Source organism: Pinus tabuliformis, chromosome 3_1 (genome assembly GCF_031772625.1).
Source record: "Pinus tabuliformis cultivar Carrire ecotype Pingquan chromosome 3_1, CPIR1, whole genome shotgun sequence".
NCBI classification, from domain to species: Eukaryota; Viridiplantae; Streptophyta; class Pinopsida; order Pinales; family Pinaceae; genus Pinus; species Pinus tabuliformis.
Window position 1 is genome coordinate 884,821,352 of NC_142301.1, and position 19,469 is coordinate 884,840,820.

Consider the following 19,469-nt stretch of genomic DNA (forward strand, 5'->3'; position numbering starts at 1 on the left):
CAAGGAACCCTAGGTATGACGAATCAAATGTTTTTTTTGATAAGATAAAGAAGCGTTATCTTGCATTGGACCTCTCCTTCAGACTCTTTGGGAATATGGCTTATTGATTGTAGTGCTTCAAGGCACTTCATCAGATAGAAGGGTGCTCTCTCTAATTTGGTAGAGATGGAAACAATCGTGGGATTATACTTGGAGTCGATGCCACCTATGTGTTATAGCTCTAATACCACTTGTTATAGATCTAACCCAAAGATATTATGATAATATAAATAACCCAAGAATAACAAGATAGAAATAGATAGAAATTCTTCTTTATTATCAAACCCTTAAGGTAGGACAACACCATACATTCACTCCTTAAGGAAGGAGAACACTCCACAAGCCATATGCCTGTACATACAATAATCCTTCATTCTTTCTTGACATGGAATCTCTAGCCTCTATATAGGCCTCATACATACAATACCATGGGTCATTACCATGGTTCCCTCATACCATCAAACTAATACCATGGCTTACATTATTATTAACTACTTGTGGTCCCTTACATGATATGGGTTAACCACCTTATTTATTACTATGGCCCATCCCATTATTACATTATTACCTTGGGTACCTCCCTTGGTACCCCATATTATCCCCCCTAGGTATATAACATTCCACCCCCCTAAGCATGTTTTGTCCCCGAAACATGGGAAGAACACAAATAATAAGATCTACTCAAAAGAGTAGTCCACTGATACCATGCACGTGCGTCTAGCCATCCAAGAGAAAGGTGAACCCTCGATCTCGCTGATGCCTCGCTCGCTTGAGATGGAAGTTGACCGTGGCAGCTCTTCTGTGTTGATGTGTAGTAGGTGGATCTTCTCTCCTCGCTATCCGTCATACGGAGGTTGTTGTCCTTGTGACTACTTGGTTTCCATCTTGATGGTTGTCTTGCGGGGTGATGTGGGTGATGATATGTTGAAGTTTTAACCCACGATGTCTTTTTCTTTAATTCACCCTGCTGTGGTGCCTGTTGTGGTGTCTTATTTTCCAATATGACTTCAACCACTGAACCCTCATCATATGTGTCAGCACCTGTTATCTTTTCGGCTTCAGCCTCTGTTTGTGTTTGATTGTCGACCATCAACTGCTCATCATCTGATATGTCAGTCCCTGGAACATCTTCTGTGTCAACCTCCGTGGACTCTACCTGTTTATTGATGGAAATATCCTGTAATGTAATTTTCTTCTTTTTATACCAGAGCTTCAGGAATTTCTTCTGCACATTAATATTGATAGTACCCATAGATTCCATCCAAGGATATCCCAAAACAACATCCATATTATCCATTTCTGAAGTATAAAAATCACCATGCAACACATACTTATCCATAGAAATCTTCAAATCTTTATAAACTTGAACATCCTCATTATCAATCTGCGCAGTTTCAATGTGTTGTGTTGGAACTTGCAATCTTTTTGCCAAATTAACACTTATAAGATTTTGCTTGCAATTAGGATTTATAGACACAACGATTTTCTCCTTCTGAATCAATCCATGAACCTACAATAAAGATATACCAGTAGGAAATAACCCCACATGTTTCTCCTTATCTTGTTTTCTGGTATGAGACCATCTGTCTAAAAGTAATTTTTCAAATTCTTCATCGGGCAGGTTGGAACACTTCTTTTGGTTAAGTAATCCCCACCATGTGGCTGCATCATCTCTAAAGAATTGCACTGCAAACCATTTCCATTTGTTTTTCCATAATGATTTCTGTTCTTTTATGTATTCTTCAATAGTAGGACCATTATCTTTCCCTGTAAAAAATTCCTTGCTAGAAGCCATGAAGGTTTGGAAAAATTTCACTTACTTGGCGAAAATTTGAAGTTGTCACAGTTTAGTCAATATTGCTCAGAATTCGTATTATGACCTGTTTTTGGAAATGGAACAATCATTCTGCATCTGCTCATGTGATAGAAATCTTGATACATGCACTAGAATTTCAGATCTGCACTGCAACTCTCCCGCCATCACCAAAATTTCTGCAAAAAGAGCTGATTTTAAATCAGCGATATCTCCCTCATCTGGACTCCGATTTGACTGATTTTTTTTGTTTTGAAATTAGGTATTTTTTCACAAAGATTCCAGATCTACAATTAGATTTTGCAGATCTTGCACCAGGATGTCCAAATCTGCGCCGCAAACTCGCTGCCCTGAAAAATTGTCTGCAACCCCACTGATTTTTAGATCAGCGATATCTCCTTCATTCGGACTCCGATTCAACTGATTTTTTTTTTTTGAAATCGGCTATTTTTTCACAAAGAATCCAGATATGCAATTAGATTTTATAGATCTTGCACCAAAATGTACAGATTTGATCCGCAAACTCGCCACCCCTTAAATCCTGCAAAAAAAAAAAAAAAATTCTCCACTGTTTGCCCAAGAAAGTGCTCTGATACCACTTGTTATAGCTTTGATACCAATTGTTATTAGCTCTGATCCAAAAATATATGAGAATAGAAAATAACCCAAGAAAGAACAAGATAGAAATAGATCTGCAATTAGATTTTTTAGATCTTGCACCAAAATGTACAGATCTGATCCGCAAACTCGCCGCCCCTGAAATCCTGCAAAAAATAAAATAAAAATTCTCCACTGTTTGCCCAAGAAAGTGCTTTGATACCACTTGTTATAGCTCCGATACCACTTGTTATAGCTCTGATACCACTTGTTATAGATCTAACCCTAAGATATTATGATAATAGAAATAACAAGATAGAAATAGATAGAAATTCTTCTTTATTATCAAACCCTTAAGGTAGGGCAACACCATATATTCACTCCTTAAGGAAGGAGAACACTCCACAAGCCATATGCCTGTACATACAATAATCCTTCACTCTTTCTTGACATGGAGTCTCTAGCCTCTATATAGGCCTCATACATACAATACCATGGGTCATTACCATGGTTCCCTCATACCATCAAACTAATACCATGGGCCCATTACATTATTATTAACTACTTGTGGTCCCTTACATGATATGAGTTAACCACCTTATTTATTACTATGGCCCATCCCATTATTATATTATTACCTTGGGTACCTCCCTTGGTACCCCATATTATCCCCCCTAGGTATATAACACTATGCCGGAAAGGGTGTAGGGAATGTTACCCCTCAATTGGATGAGGGTAACTCGATTCATTTACGAGAATCTCTTTATATGCCTAATCGCAAGAAGAACCTGGTGTCCATTTCAGCAATGGAAATCAAAGGTTTTAGGGTGGCATTCATCGATGGAAAGGTACGTGTTTGAAAATAGAATTTTCAAAGATGCTTTTACTCATGGGTTCAGGATTGACAATTTGTATCAAGTTGTAGGATGGTCCATTGGGGACCATGTCAGTTGACACATCTCATCTATAGCATCGAAGGTCTACTTTATGGGGCCCTACTCGATGTGAGTCAGATGGTGACAGGGATGCCTGAATTCAAAAAGAGCATGAAGGTACATGTCTGAGATGTACCGAAGGAAAATCTTACAAGGGGACCATTCCCCTCATGTAGCAGGTCCACAGGGTTGGAACAACCCGAGGGGTTTGAGATTCATGATCGAGAATCTCATGTATGCAGGTGGAAGAAAGCCCTCTATGGCTTGAAGCAAAACACCTTGGGTGTAGTATGAGAGGATTGATAGTTGTCTGATGAAGTTGAGATTCACTAGGAGTGAAGCCGATCCAAACCATTGCTTGAAGGTTGTGGATGATAGACCTCTAATACTGACGCCTTCTGAGGACGACCTCTTTCTGACAGGTGTAGACCCTCTCCTTTGCAAAAGTAAGAGGGATTTGGATTCCAGATTTGGAATGGTAAACTACAAGCTCATGACTACCTCGATAGAGGTTAACTTTTAGAAGTTATGTGGTAGTGATGCTGAACCAGATTTGGAAAATACCTCTGAGTTTCATAAACTCATTCACATTGATGTTCTTGGTGAACTTCCATCCGGATATATGTTTTGCAGTTAGCACGTTGAGCTCATGTATGGTTGAGCCTCACTGGATTGGTGCCAAGAATTATTTGAGATATCTCCAGGGCACAATCTCTCATGGATTGAGGTACACTGCCAGAAATGTGAAGCTGCATGATTATTCGAATGCTGATTGGGCAGGCTGTGTGGAGGAGTGCAAGAGCACTTCTGAGTGTTGGTTCTCTTTAGGTTCTGCTCGATATCCTGGATGAGCAGGAAGCAGAAGACGGTTGCTTTTGAGCACCGTTGAGACTGAATACATAGCTATGAGTATGATCTCGTGTGAAGCTGCCTGGTTGTGGAAGCTCTTCAGTGCGCTGTTTATACACATGATGGATATCTCCATGATCTTTGTGTCAACCAGGGAGGGATTCTATGCTTGCTCCAATATATAGACATCAGATACTACCTTATCTGGGATATGGTACGTCGATGAGTGAGGAGGCTCTATCGCATTGAGACTGATGTACAGGTCACAGACATTTTGTCAAAGCCCCAGGGAAAGGTCAAATTTGTGACTTTCCCGAATGATTTGGGGTTGTTGAGAGACCTTCTTATGAGGGTCCTGCATGTTGCATGCATTGAGCTCTGGGAGCTCTAGGGGGCTTGGGGTGCTTATTGGAGCAACAAGCGACCATAGGGCGACTCACCCTCCCCTAATGGTGCATTGTGTACAGGGTGAATGGCTCAGCCTTCGCCTGTGATACCTCGAGACTTAGGGACACGATGAATGGTTCTCCTGTCAAGGCATCTTAACCATGCAGTCTGGGACTCATGGGAAGTACCTCTCATCTGGCCAAATGAGTAAAGAAATGGGGTTAAGGACCATAGTAGTACTATCGATGGACGCATCGTTGTATCTACCGTACTCCCTATGCTAAGATGACCTCCATTGATCTGGGATCAATGAAACTGATTCAGGATCAGTATGAGTGGTTTGAGACACTCTCTAGTGATATTGATCTGGGATCAATAAAACTGACTTCACGTCAGTAGAGAATGGTATGAAACATTCTCGATCAATTCTTCTTCTTCATGTTTCAGCAAAGCTTAGTAGAGTAGAGTAGAGCAGAGTAGTGCAGGGCACTGTAATACAGTCAGACATATGGATCAGCGGATGGAGTTCTCCCTAGTTGAGAGGGAGTGTTAAAATTGGCAACTAGGGCCAAACTCCATGTGGGTCATCTTATTTATGATAGTTGATATTTCTCTTGGATCCCTCTCATTGAGAGGTGTAGGATTGATCTAAAGATCATCCGATTCGATAAGTATTCATGAAGTTATGAATTTATTTGTGTTATAAGACAATTCGTCAAGGTCGGCCAACAACCAAATAAACCCCATATATGCTCAACGTTTTAGTATAAAAGGAGATGACTTGAGAGTCATTTCTTACACACTTCTATCTTGATTTATCTCCACTTGTCTTGGGTTTTAGTGGAAGAGAAATCTAGGAGTGGAAGCCCTAGACGTTGGAGGAAAACAGGCTGCCCTAGACGTAGATAGAAGGCAGACCTAAACGCAGATGAAAGGCAACCCTAACACTATCGTAAGGCAACCTTAACCTATGGTATCTCAAGGGTAACCTAGTTGCAATCAAGATAAGGATATACGATGCCCTAATAGGTCCTCGTCGTAGCAAAGTCATGGGTCTTTTGGAGGACTGAGCTGCTGTTAGGAGGGCCTAGGAGCTGGGCTAGAAGGCAGCAATTCAAGGCCTACTTCAGCGAAGGAGAAGGGATGTTAAGGTCACCCTTGTGACCACTTGAAGAGGCAAAAAGGTCCGTGTGAAAGCCGCAGGCTTGTAAGTATTGTTTTGATGGTCAAAACAACCCTCTACATGGAGCAGTAGGTGTCTCCTCAACCAGCAAGGTCACCTACCTTGTAAAGAAAGGGAGGCCGCATAATTCAAGGTGAGTTATGGGCTGATCGTTGGACTGTTGTAGGTTACAGGAGGGTGCCCTAATCAGTGATAGAATTCTATCCATGAACAACAATACAACGGTGTTGGATACTGCCATATAGGACTAACAGATAGGACAATGGGACAACAACATGTTGGGACGACAACTTTAATGGGACAACCCAATGCCATAGGATAACTATGACAATTGTGCAGCAGTGGGACAAGTGGGATAGTTGCTAACTAGTGCAACAAAGTAAATAGGACAACAAGGTACATAGCGCTGTATAGATGCATGGGACAACAAGGTACATAGTGTTGTATAGATGCATGTGACAACAAGGTACATAGTGCTGTATAGATACATGGGATAGCTGTGACATGGCAACAAAGGTACATGGGACAACAAGAAGCATGGACAACATGGCAAGCATGGTGCAGCGTGGCAAGCATGGACAACAACAAGCATGGTGCAACGTGGCAAGCATGGACACAATGGCAAGCATGGTGCAACATGGAAAGCATGGACAACATGGATAATAGTGGCAAGCATGGTGCTGCAAACACATGAGACACGCTGTATGACAACATGGTTATGACACATGGGACAACAATGTAGCATAAGGTGCAACAGTATGATGTGTACATGGTCATGAGGTCCAACATTGTGATGATGGGTGTAACATGGTGCAGCACGGTGAGGTGCAACATGATGACGGGATACAACACAATGATAGGTGAAGGAGTCACCTTGGAGAATTAGTTGAAGCTGCATGTCTTCAACTAATCTCATGTATCATCTTCTTAGAGATGATCTATGCTCTTATCTAGATAAGTCAAAGTGTTGACTTCTATTGTAAATGTACTATCTCTCTCTCTCTGCTGAACTATTGAAGAACACAAAAGAAGAATTGAACAAGGGTTTCCCCACATTGGGGTTTGTCCTTGGCTAGCACCACATCTTGTGTCCTCTTGTCTTCTGCGATTTATGTTTATGTTCTATCTGTAGTTTACTTTAATGTTGATGTGATTGCTAATCTGGAAAAGATATTGAGCTAACAATGAAAATTGAAATAAATTTCTCTAAGCATAGAACATACCTAAAATTAACACACACACATAGAGACACCATGATTGGTCTGAGACCAGGGCAAAACCCATAATGGGGAAAACACTTGCAAATCTTCTTCTTCTTAGATCTTCATCAAATGATTCAGTAAAAGAGTACAATGATCCATAACTTTATCTATGCAACAAAACAATTATGATTTCCATGAAACAAATCTAATCATGCTTGAAAACAAAACCTTGATTCTGATGACTGTAATATGCTGTCACTGACTGTAGACAACTGCTGGGTACTACTGTCACTGTGTCGAACACTGTTGAACACTGTGCAAAATCTTCGGAACACTGAAATCTCATCTTTGAGTCCTGGTAGCAGGCAAGAGGAGCTGCGCGGTCGTCTATAGTAGATATGGACACTCTATGAACTGAATGCCAATGTCTCTGACAACCCAGATGCTCCCAGACCATTCTGTGAATGCGTCCGTGGTCAAAATCACTAGATCTACTTCAAAACGCTCAGAAACTTTCTTCCAATTGCTATGGATGTCTCTGAGATGGCCTGGACGCTCTCAGGACCACTTTGTGCGAGTGTCCAGGGCCCAATACCTTCAGATCTACCTTTGAAACCCTGGACACTCTCATAAGCTTTTGTGCCAACGTCTATAGGTCCCTGGATGCTCTCATAAGCTTGTGTGCTAGCGTCCAGGGACTGAAATGCCCAGTTCTGTGCCAACATCCAGGAACTAGAAAACCCTAGATCAGTGCGAGCTTCAACCCTGAGATTGCAGACCCTTGTACGAACTTTCCTCCGACAAACCTGTGAGAACCAAGACAATAAGAGAAGAGAAGATGGCTTGATCAGTGTGTCCAAATGAGCTTGAGGTCTCTTCTATTTATAGGCTTTCATGAGGGTCCACTTGGGGTTGAGGTCGACCTAAGTAGTTACTCATGTGGTTAGGGCCGACCCATTCCATAATACATGTATGAATAAAATAATTCAAAACTCAACTTCCGGTTGACCAAATTGGGTGATCTTTAGGTTGATTTTGGTCCTCTTGAAAGGAGGAATCTAATGCAATCATCATCTTAGTCATCTGAGCTGTCCAAGGTGGAATTTGACTGCGGTTGCAAAAATTAACACTCCCTCTCAACTAGGGAGAATTCCACCTGCCAATATCTGTCCATCGATCAATATGCCATTTTGGAATCTTCAAGTGTCATTACGTATCATCACGAATCATCTCTGTCATGTAGTCATTATGCCATGTCCATCTCAAGTGTCTCATCATCACAAATCATCATTGTACATCTCGATCTATCCTTTGCTTATTCCTTCTTATCTCTTGATTGTTCTTGCTCATATGCTGAACATTCTTGAATCTAGAAGAAGAAGAATTTGTTACCGGAGGGGAGCTTAAGCTACCACCCTCTATCCATCAGGCTGCTACCTAGAATCTCTGCCAGTGGGCTGCTACCTGGAATATCATCATCAATCGTCATCGGAGAGCATATCATCAAGGAGCACATCTCAACTTGGAACCACATCGGGGAGCACATCTCGACTCAGAATCTCATGGGGGAGCTATACATCTACAACCCCATATCGAGCAATAGGATATCCAAACACACAGGGGAGCACATCTTGACCTTGGGATCTCATCAAGGAGCTCAATCTCAACCTGGAATTGCATAGGGTTATCTCAACCCATCCTATTTCCTACTGATCTTCCCATTGATGACCTTGAATAGTCATGTGGTAGAACACTTGCATCATAATCAACTTGGGTTGTACACCCCAAGTACACTCTCAACTTGTTGGCCAACCAAGGAGCAGTATTCTCGACAAGCCGACCTGCTTGTGGGTAGGATGCCAACTAGGGTATACTCTGCAAAGACCAAACGGGGGAGCAACATTATCTGAACCTATGAAGATAGGGGAGAAACATTCTCCAACCCTATGGGTAACATATAGGGGCCATACCCTATTGTCCAGAGTTCCCTCAACTCTAGGAGCCCTCCATCTCAATTCCTCACCCTGGGAGCTCAGACAGGGATGAAGAGTTGGCTCAATGTCCTCGATCAACGTTGCTCTCATCATACTCAAATTTGGTATTAACTTGTCTCAATAACAGTTGTTTCCTGTTCATACAGGGCATCAAATCAAATATTATGTCATAACATAAATAATCATATAAATCACAAAAGGATACCATAATCATCCTCCCTCTCAAGGAGGTGCCAACCACAAGCCTGAGCTTATTTCGAACAACTGCACTATCTCAATATATGAGAGTATCTCGGTCCCAACTATAAATATGGGACTTTATGCTAATCAGATCACAATGTATCCATGTCATATCCAGATCATGCTCAAACAACTCTCTAAGGAGCTTCTTCATCCTGCCTCACAACTAGCCATGCTAGCAACATCGTACTCATCCTCAATTGTGCTGTGAACCTCTCATCCAAGATATCATGGCAGATCTCATACTAACATAGCATCCAAATGTGCTTAACAATAGTCTCTATCAATAACAATACATCCATGTAGTTACATATCATAGGAGAAATATCTCAGCCTCAAAAATAGAATATCTCATGCAAATATTTCAAAGGATGCTTGGGGGCAGCTCTATGTGAATGAAGCGACTCACTCATGAATTTTTTCAGGTTCTATGCACATCATACATATACAGATGGATGTTCGAAATGGAACAACAATGCTTCAATCAACTGTCGGGTGCCATGTCAAATTCAATAACATCTTGAACTTAAAATCAGAGTATCCAAGGATTTGCATTTTCATTATTCAAAAACATTTTCAAATAGTTTTGCAATATGGAATTTCTTTCCCAAATTCCAGAAATCAATTCATCCTACCATGATATTGTTGAAGAATCTAGGGCATGGAGTTAATGAGATTCTTCTTTACATGATAACTATTAATGCTTAGCTTGTTAATCATTAGTGTGTCTTCTTTAATCATTAAATAACTACCATAACAAAGAGACAAGAACACAATAAGTTGGCATTCTGCCAGGGCCAAAACCTCTCCCTCTTGGAGAGGAAAACCCGCATAAAATTCTTCTTATAGAGATTCCAATTGACAAACACCAAGACCATGACCCTTGACTAACTGAGCCACTCCAAGACCAAGCCACCAATCCTCTTCTTCATACTGTTGAAATCATCATCTTCACTACACCATGGAGACATACATTACTGCTGCAACATCACTGAGAATATCCCTATACTTCCACTGAGAGACTCATCATAGCTATGAGCTTCATGGCTGCTGCATTACAACATAGATCACATTGATCTTCTTTACCATGTATATTCCGAGACAATGATCATCAAAATCATGACTATGCTTATGATATATGAAGGCAAAGGCAAAGTTTGATAGGGATCCTTCTTGCGAAGGGTGTACACATGTAACTGAACTTATTATGACACCAAAATTCATAACCTCTCTTTTTCACTGAGTATACTGCTTAAATACTACACCAAGGCTTGTAACAAGGAGGAGATTGAGACTTCTTAGCGAGATCTCAGGTGAGTTTGAGATGGTATCTCTACTGTGCTTATCCGAGAGAGTGCTCCTTAAAATATGCAAAGCCCAAACCTATACCCATCCGAGTTACTTCAAAGCGATGCAAGATACTTGTGTGTTCTTTTGCGGTGATCCCAATTGCCTATTTAGAGGTGTATGTCCATGCATGCAAGCTGACATGAATTAATGAATTGTTGTGTCACTTCATTTGAACCGACGCGTCTATTCTTTATGTCAATTTTGCTTGCCGACTTTACTGTTATTTTCATCGTTTTGCTTGCTTGTTTTCAAGAGGATTGTGTTGGTCTTGGAGGGTTGTTCTTGACTTTAGGTTGACTCATATACATTTCATAAATGCTCAAGAAGAGCTCTTTGACTCTTTGACTTTCCTAGAACTATGGAATGAGAAAGAAACTCATTCTTATAATTGTCAAAAATAATATTTCTTTTCTTTACAAGTACAAAGATCAAAATTACATGTATAAATACCGAACTTAGTTACATTTTCTTCAACACTCCCTCTTAACTAGGGAGGTATTATAATGGTACTTGGTTATTTTCAATCTAAGGAATTTCTCATAAGAAGAATCAGATTGGTAACCCATCTGTATAGCATCATATCATCTAGCATTGTCACAGTGCAAGGCCTTGACTAACAACTTCATCTCTTCACGAGACCATGAGCTACAACGCTGGCGAGACCAATGACTATAGACAACTTCATCATTGTCTCTCAAGGTACATACCCACATGGGTGTTCACTGAATATGACCTTCTAGGACTATTCTTATCTTGGGTTCCCAGCCCTCAAAGAATATTGGTCCTCTTGCCTACACTTATCTTGGATTCCCTACACATCCGCAAAGAGCATCGGATGCCAGATGATTACCCGATCCTCCTTTCTTTCTTCCCAGGTGAAGACAAGAATGTTGTGTATATCATGTGTCTACATTTCCATTCATGGCCTTCACTTAGACTTATGGTTGTTAGTCCTGGTCTAGTGCATGACACATGAAATAGAAAAACACAACTATCACCCCTTTGTAATCAGGGGTGATCTAATCCAATCTCCCTCTTGATCAGGGACCAGTCAAAGCTCCCTTTTAGCTAGGGACTCTTCCATACATCAACAACTTCTTCTTTGTGGGTCCTTCAGCTGCTTGATCAACTTTTCTCCTTGATGTCATGAAAGTTAGTTGAGCTTCTTCCTTGTAGGGAAACAACCATCGATCACTTTCCTCAGTTCGTCATGTCATTCCTTTCTTCATGGAAAATGGCCTTCTTCATATCTCGAACCTTCGTTATTTGGCTACCTCTTTCTCATCATGCTTCTTCCATCCATCACATGAATTCTAGTTGTACTTGTATTTACAACTCTTGTTCGAGTAGCCCTACATTATCCAGATATTATTCAAGAAATCAAAACATCATATTACATCAAATCATACCTTACAAGATGGCTCTTCATCATGACATCTTTCTGTAGGTATCAACATCCTGCATACATGTTGACACATCTCCCAAAGATATCCATTGTCAAGGGTCTTCATCTTTTCCATTAGAGTCTTCATATCTTTCCAGGAGATTTTCTAGTCAAGTCTTCTTGATCTTTTGGATGTTGATTGCCTTCATCAGGGTTGCATATCTCACGATCTCTTCCTTCCTCACACATTCCATTCTTAGTAGCTTTTAATCAGAGTTTCTTCATTGTAGTCAACCACCTCATACTTCAAATGAGGACATATTATGTTGATTTCATCTAGTGTGACTTATGCCTTCCTGCATCCTTTCAGAGGAGGAGATCTTCTTTCTCTTGATCATGCTTCTTAAGATAGAAGCAATGATCCATGTTACCTGCAACCATATGACATGCCTTTTAAACACAAGCATACATACCTTATTTTACCTTCAGGTCATCGAGGCTTCTTCCAACATCTTCCTTGATTGAAGAGATCTTCAATCCCTTCATCTACTTTTTGTCATCACATCATCATCTCATGGATTCCATAAGTTGGAGTTCCCGTTGAAACACTTGCTTCCTTTCTAGATTAGTGAACTCTTCGATGATGATTCCATTGGAGAATTTTTAGGATCTTGTGTATCCCCAACTGGCAGTTTTTTCTTGTATATCTATCATGTTTAAAATAATAGATTTAAAGATAATTTGAAAGAGATAGAGTCGGGCTGGATGAGTAAGTGAGAAGGTATATGAAAATTCTCAAAACTAAGTTAGTATTGAATGCTTTGGGAGCACACAAAAACTATATACCATAATGAACAAGTGGTTTAAAATAATGATGATAGACCTTGTTTTAAATAAGTATGATTATGGTATTCAAATATTGCATAAAGAATTGATGGTGTGCTATGTTGCTAAGCATTGCATATTGCTATGAGGATTTTTTCCTGATTTGTTGATTTAGAATGATATTGTTGCCTTGAATCGAGAGTAATGATGATTTGAGACTTTGAGGAGTCTCACATGTAATATGGTCATATGTAATGTGAATCTAAGTATATTTAACTTATTACTGCTAGCATATAGACCTATCAACAAATAAGCTTTGATTATAGATTAATGATGAGATGATGCCCGAAGGGAGCATATCTGGTATATGGTTCCCAGGAGTTGCTTTGGTATGATTGCATGCATAGAGCAGTACTAAGTGGAGAATTAACATGTTATTAATGTTAATAAGTTACTTTTATTGTCCCCTCATAAATGAGGAACTTAAAAAAAAATAAAAAAAATAAATATATTTATTATATAATATCATGATTAAAAATAATACTTGCAAATATGCCTAGCAGAGTAGGATAGTTCAATAATTGATAATCATGGTAAGGCATGGCCAGCATATTAATGCAATATAAAGCTTGGTAACAAGGAATGCACATATGAGAAGAATATGATTACTTGAGATTGTACATTTGCATGTGTGACCTGCATGTAGGACTCATTGTGGGGAATGCAATGAGATGCATGGATATGCTTTCATGCGTGAAGGAATCACAATTCTCACAAACTGAATTATGATAATAAACCAAAAAGGAAATTTACCATGTATGTAGAGAATATGTGGTGTAAGGGTTAAATATTAAACTATGTTTATCTTAAAAATCATTAAATAAATTCCTAAGTGAGTATATTAACAAAGTGGAAATTAATCATTACACCAATGATAAACATTCAAGTTGTTGGATAATTATAGTGCATGGGGAAGAGAGACTCCCTGGAAAGCTATACTGGAACAAGATCAAACTAATTAGTTCAATAAGTAATAGTGATTGGTGGATTTAATGACATGGTCCATATCATTTTACTCATATATAAAAATCAGATTATGAGATTGTATCGTTGCTATGCAAGGGCAAAGTGTAATGAAATACAAACTCTTGGAGGTAATATAGTAATAAGTCATCTTATTCTATCTGAAATCAAATTATGAGTTGTATGCTGTAGGAAATTAAGTTATGCTTAAAAGAACCTAAGAAGGGATGGGAGATGTGAAAGACGAGGCTTGTTGTTAATATGAGACTAAGTACCTTAAATTTGTCTTTCAAATTTAATGTGGCTGTGTTGCTTAGTACACATGAAACATGAAAATGATTTGCTAAATGAAAGCAATTGAATACTATGACATAAAACTTTTCACTGGTTGAAAAAATGGAATAGGTCCATGAAATCCCTTAGCAAAAAAACTGAGCACAATTTGTTCTACTTACCTAAAGGTAATACAAATAGATGAAGAAATTTTTGGCATAATACTAACATGGTTGGAAACACGTGGATGAAATATATGTCATGCATGTGATGCTATGGACATTGGTATAGTGTACCAGTGGTACAGATGGTACTATAAATATGGTACCAATATGAATGCAAGTATTGTAGAATGGTATATGACATATATAGTTGTGTGTGTAATACATAATATGCACAAAGACACTAGGTGGTTGTATGGCATGGCAAACGACCTGGAGTGTGCACAGAAGAAGGAAGCTAAGAAGTGTTTCAAGGATAAGTAACAATGATTTATTTGCAGTTTGTATACACATGATTATGATTCTGATGAAAACATATGATTATGATGGTTATGTGTGAGCTAACCTGTTATGGTATTTTGTACATATTGATTTGGAAAATGTACTAGTTGGCCATTGTATGTAGAGAAATTGCAGGAAGCAAGTGTTCGGCAAGAACACAAAGGCTTGGAAGAATGCAGGGGGAGAACATGCATTCTTCAAATAAAATGAATGACGAAAGATATAAGCTGTAGCTACTCAAATAATAGTGTTGTATATCAATTATGATATTGATTGTGGTAGACCTAGTTGAGTTTCTGCGTCTAAAATTTCTTACAAAATTGTTTGAAACCAATGTTATAGGTAGCAATGGAAGGAAATGTGTTGGGAACACTCCTTGTAATCGATATATATATCGGAAGATTTGCATTAGATGGCAAGGCCATAGAAGCTGTGGATTAAAAGGCATCTACCTATGAACAGTATTGTAAGATGAAGTAATACACCGAGGACGGTGTAAATTTAGCCTTGTCTTTGATGACTTCTTCCCTTCTTTCAATGTCCACTGGGGTTCCCAAGAGCTATATCATACATGTTTGTCTCCCATGGATTTTTTATTTCATGATTCCCATGGTGATATCACGAGCTCTTGTTTTTAATGCTTCCATGATGCCATGGTGCATCTTATTATCATTGTCATATCTTATAACACAAGGTTTAGGAGGTATGATAGGACCCTTTTTGTGAGGGATACTATCTTACTTATAGGAGAGATTTTTTACTCCCTCTTTCCTTGGCCCTTTTCTTTAGCGTCTTCCATCTTTCAGTGATATGAGCTTCCAAAATCTTTCTATAGCATTGAATCTTAGCTATACTTATTCTTTCTTTCTTTGCTTGAGGACTAAGCTTTTGTGTTGGTCTAAGTGATGTGACCTTCTTTACTATAATTTCAGAGAGTATCTTCTATAATTTCATATTTCTCTCTTTATGTCTCCTCTTTTAGCATGTGAGGACCTTTGAGCGATTTCATATGATTCCTATGAGTCTCTTGATACATTCAAGCACTGTTTGACCTTCAGAGACCTTTCCATATACATCAATGATTTCTCTTTTCTATGAGGATTATGGCAATCTTGCTTATTTTATGCAAGGACCTTTTTCATGAGGAATATGACTATCCTTCAATATTTCTATTTCATTGCAAAACAAAGTTATTAAACCAAAAACATGAAAGATACTTACTTGGCATGTGAAGAGGAGATCTTCACCTTGATGCTTCTTTTGCTTGAGCTTCCCATCATGAACCACTAGTATCGTTTTACCAAAACTTCTTTGGAGACCTTATACTTTAGCATCAATAAGTTCATGCTCTGATCCAAGCATCATAGTACAACATTCGTAACTATGACATGTATATTGCTGTAACACTACACCGAGACAATGATGTCTTATGAGTGTTGTTCATTTGGATTGTGCACTGTGTTGTGAGCCCGAGCTTGTCACCGAATTCATCACCGTTATTTTATTGATATGTGTATTGGAGATCTGCCTTTTGATCTACCGAGATCCTGACTGTCTCTTCATAGTTTTTACTGAGATCATAACCTATGTTAGGATCATGATTTCTCCTTGACCAAGAATGTACGTGTGTTTATCATTAAGATCTTACTTGTCATGGCTGTGTTGAGTATATATATATATCATTGTATTATTGCTAAGTTTCTTATTCGAGACTGTGTATGAGGTTGTTCACTATTGTGGGATTACCATGATTCTTTCCATCGAAACTGAGTGATACTATAGGATCTTTGAAACCATCATTCTTATGCCGAGAGATTACTGAGATAGAGATACCAAGACTTGTTAGTATCTCTCCATGATGAGCATGCTAATAATATATTACGCGGTGACATCATTTCGTATGTTGAGGACTGCGATTATGAGGAGGTCGAGATAGTGATTGTAATCACAAGAATGCTGAGATATCATACTTTGCTATGCTCATTGAGATTGATAGAGGAGAACTTCATCATCGAGGTCCTGCACCTATTTGTACCATCTGAAGATTTAGAATGATCCGACTTCTGAGTACTAGCATTGAGACTTCACTTTAACTGAGATTGATCTTGAATTGTCTTGCTGTTGTATACTGCTTGTTGAAGACTGATCTTTCAATTCCTTCAACTTGTTCTGATGTCCTCGAAGCTGATCAATAAGTGTCTCTTTTATGCCCTTCCTTAGATTGCAACCATAGCTCTGATGCCATGTTGAAGAATCTAGGGCATGGAGTTAATGAGATTCTTTTTTACATGATAACTATTAATGCTTAGCTTGTTAATCATTAGAGTGTCTTATTTAATAATTAAATAGCTACCATAACAAAGAGACAAGAACACAATAAGTTGTCATTTTGCCAGGGTCAAAACCTCTCCCTCTTGGAGAGGAAAACCCGCATAAAATTCTTCTTATAGAAATTCCAATTGACGAACACCAAGACGATGACCCTTGACTAATTGAGCCACTCCAAGACCAAGCCACCAATCCTCTTCTTCATATTGTTGAAATCATCATCTTCATTACACCATGGAGGCATACATTACTGCCACAACATCACTGAGAATATCCCTGTACTTCCACTGAGAGACTCATCATAGCTATGAGCTTCATGGCTACCTCATCACAACAGAGATCACATCGATCTTGTTTGCCATGTATATTCCAAGACAGTGAGACCGTGATCATCAAAATCATGACTGTGCTTATGATATATGGAGTCTGAGGCAGAGTTTGATAGGGATCCTTCTTGCCGAGGGTGTATACTTGTGACTGCACTTATTATGACTCCAAATTTCATATCATCTCTTTTTCACTGAGGCTTGTAACAAGGAGGAGACTGAGACTTCTTAGCGAGATTTTAGGTGAGTTCGAGATGGTATCTCTACTGTGCTTATCCGAGGGAGTGCTTCTTAAAATATGCAAAGTCCAGACCTATACCCATCCGAGTTTCTTCAGAGAGATGCGAGATACTTCTGTGTTCTTTTGCGGTGACCTTAACTGCATTTTTAGAGGTGTATGTCCATGCATGCAAGCCGACATGAATTAATGAATTATTATGTCATGTCATTTGAGCCGACGTGTTTATTCTTTATGTCAATTTTGCTGGCCGAGTTGATTGTTCTTTTCATCGTTTTGCTTGCTTGTTTTTCAAAAGGATTGTGCTAGTCTTGGAGGGTTGTTCTTGACTTTAGGTTGACTCATATACATTTCATAAATGCTCAAGAAAAGATCTAAGTCTTTGACTGATCCGAATCGGATCCTAAACACTCTCTAAGTTTTCATAAACCCTTTCAATTTATGCCAAAAAGATTCAAGTCCTAGAAAGATCAAGCTATCAGAAGGAATCCTCGTGACAGTTGCAGTTGTGATTAGCGCGGAGCAATGAGGACCCTCGGTCGAGTGCGCAGACCGTTGGCCCATGGTAACGCGCGCTGGCACAAACTGGTGAAACCAGAGGCTAATTCAAGAAACGGGGGTAGTTTCTGATACGTGATTCGCAGGGCGTCCCCCTCAGTGAAGGAAAGCCCCGAAGCGCCTGGACCCGAAATTACTATGAAATGCGGAAAAGTAATTACTTCGGTTCTGTAGGGCGGGATTCCACAAACCGGCAGGATATCGGAAGGCCTTGAGGTGGTAAGCAGTTTTTACTGAGTCCTGCCTGATGCCACACATTGAGTGACACGCGTCCGACGGAAGAGAGAGAAAACCGCCCGTATCGGATGGGTAAATGCCATGCAACTTACCCGCCCGATATGAACGACGACCATAGGATTTGGGGGGCCCAGATCAATGGCAGAGGTGCGTCCCGATAAATGACCGGATTTGACAAGTCATAAAGCAAGATTACATGGGATTTGAAGTCTGACGTGGACAATGAGTTGGCAAAAGATTCGTGTTTCGCGGGTGATCTTGGAGCAAACGGAAATAACGACCATTCAAATACGATTCAAGGAATCTGACACACTCAGTTCGTTATGAAACAGGTGGCCACCTCCCTGCGAGGCGTTACCCGGTGATGATGACGCAGAGCAGAGGAATTCGAATGGACAGAGGCAGGAAACCAGAAAGCTGGGAAGTGGAAACGAACAGTCAGAGAACAGACTGGCTCTAAAGCCATGAACTGACAGAAGCAGAGGACAACAAGAGAGAGCAGTAAGAAAGCTAAGAGCAGAGAACAGAGAGTAGAAGCCGAGCTGACCTGAAGGTAGCATCGAGCCAGATAGAGCTAGAGAGAGTCAGAGAGTCTGTGTACTCCAGAGAAGGCTTGAGAGGTTCAAGCAAACTCCTCGGCATAGGCCTGTCATACTACTGTGACCAGTAGAGGTCGAGTTTCAGTAAGGAGAGTCTGTGTACTCCAGTCCTACTGACTTATATCTGTTAAGTGAGACTCAAATTGAGCTCACTGTTGTAAAACTCTGCTTTGAAAACATAATAGAGAGGCCACCACTGAAGGCTGGACCAGGAGACGTAGCCCAGGAGCATTGGGTGAACTCCTTATTAAACTTGTTGTGTTTGCATGTTTACCTGTTATGTTTTCTCTAACTGCCTCAGTGTCTATGTATTCTGCAATCTTATCGATCCATTGCATAAAGTAACATAGGCACATCCATGCACATGAGTCTATAATACCTTTAATTCTTTGTCCTGGATAAATTCCAGATCATTGACTTTCCTAGACTTATGGAATGAGCAAGAAACTCATTCTTATAATTGTCAAAAATAATATTTCTTTTCTTACAAGTACAAATATCAAAATTACATGTATAAACACTAAACCTAGTTACATTTTCTTCAACAGATACATCATTCCAAGCTTCAGAAGCCATCTCCCTCCTT

General features: G+C 39.6%; 1 protein-coding gene across 4 annotated transcripts in view; it reads left to right on the forward strand.

Annotated features, from left to right (window-relative positions):
• LOC149190438 (uncharacterized) overlaps nt 1-19,469 on the forward strand; it is a 362,163-nt gene that overhangs the window by 260,285 nt on the left and 82,409 nt on the right. The window lies entirely within an intron of this gene.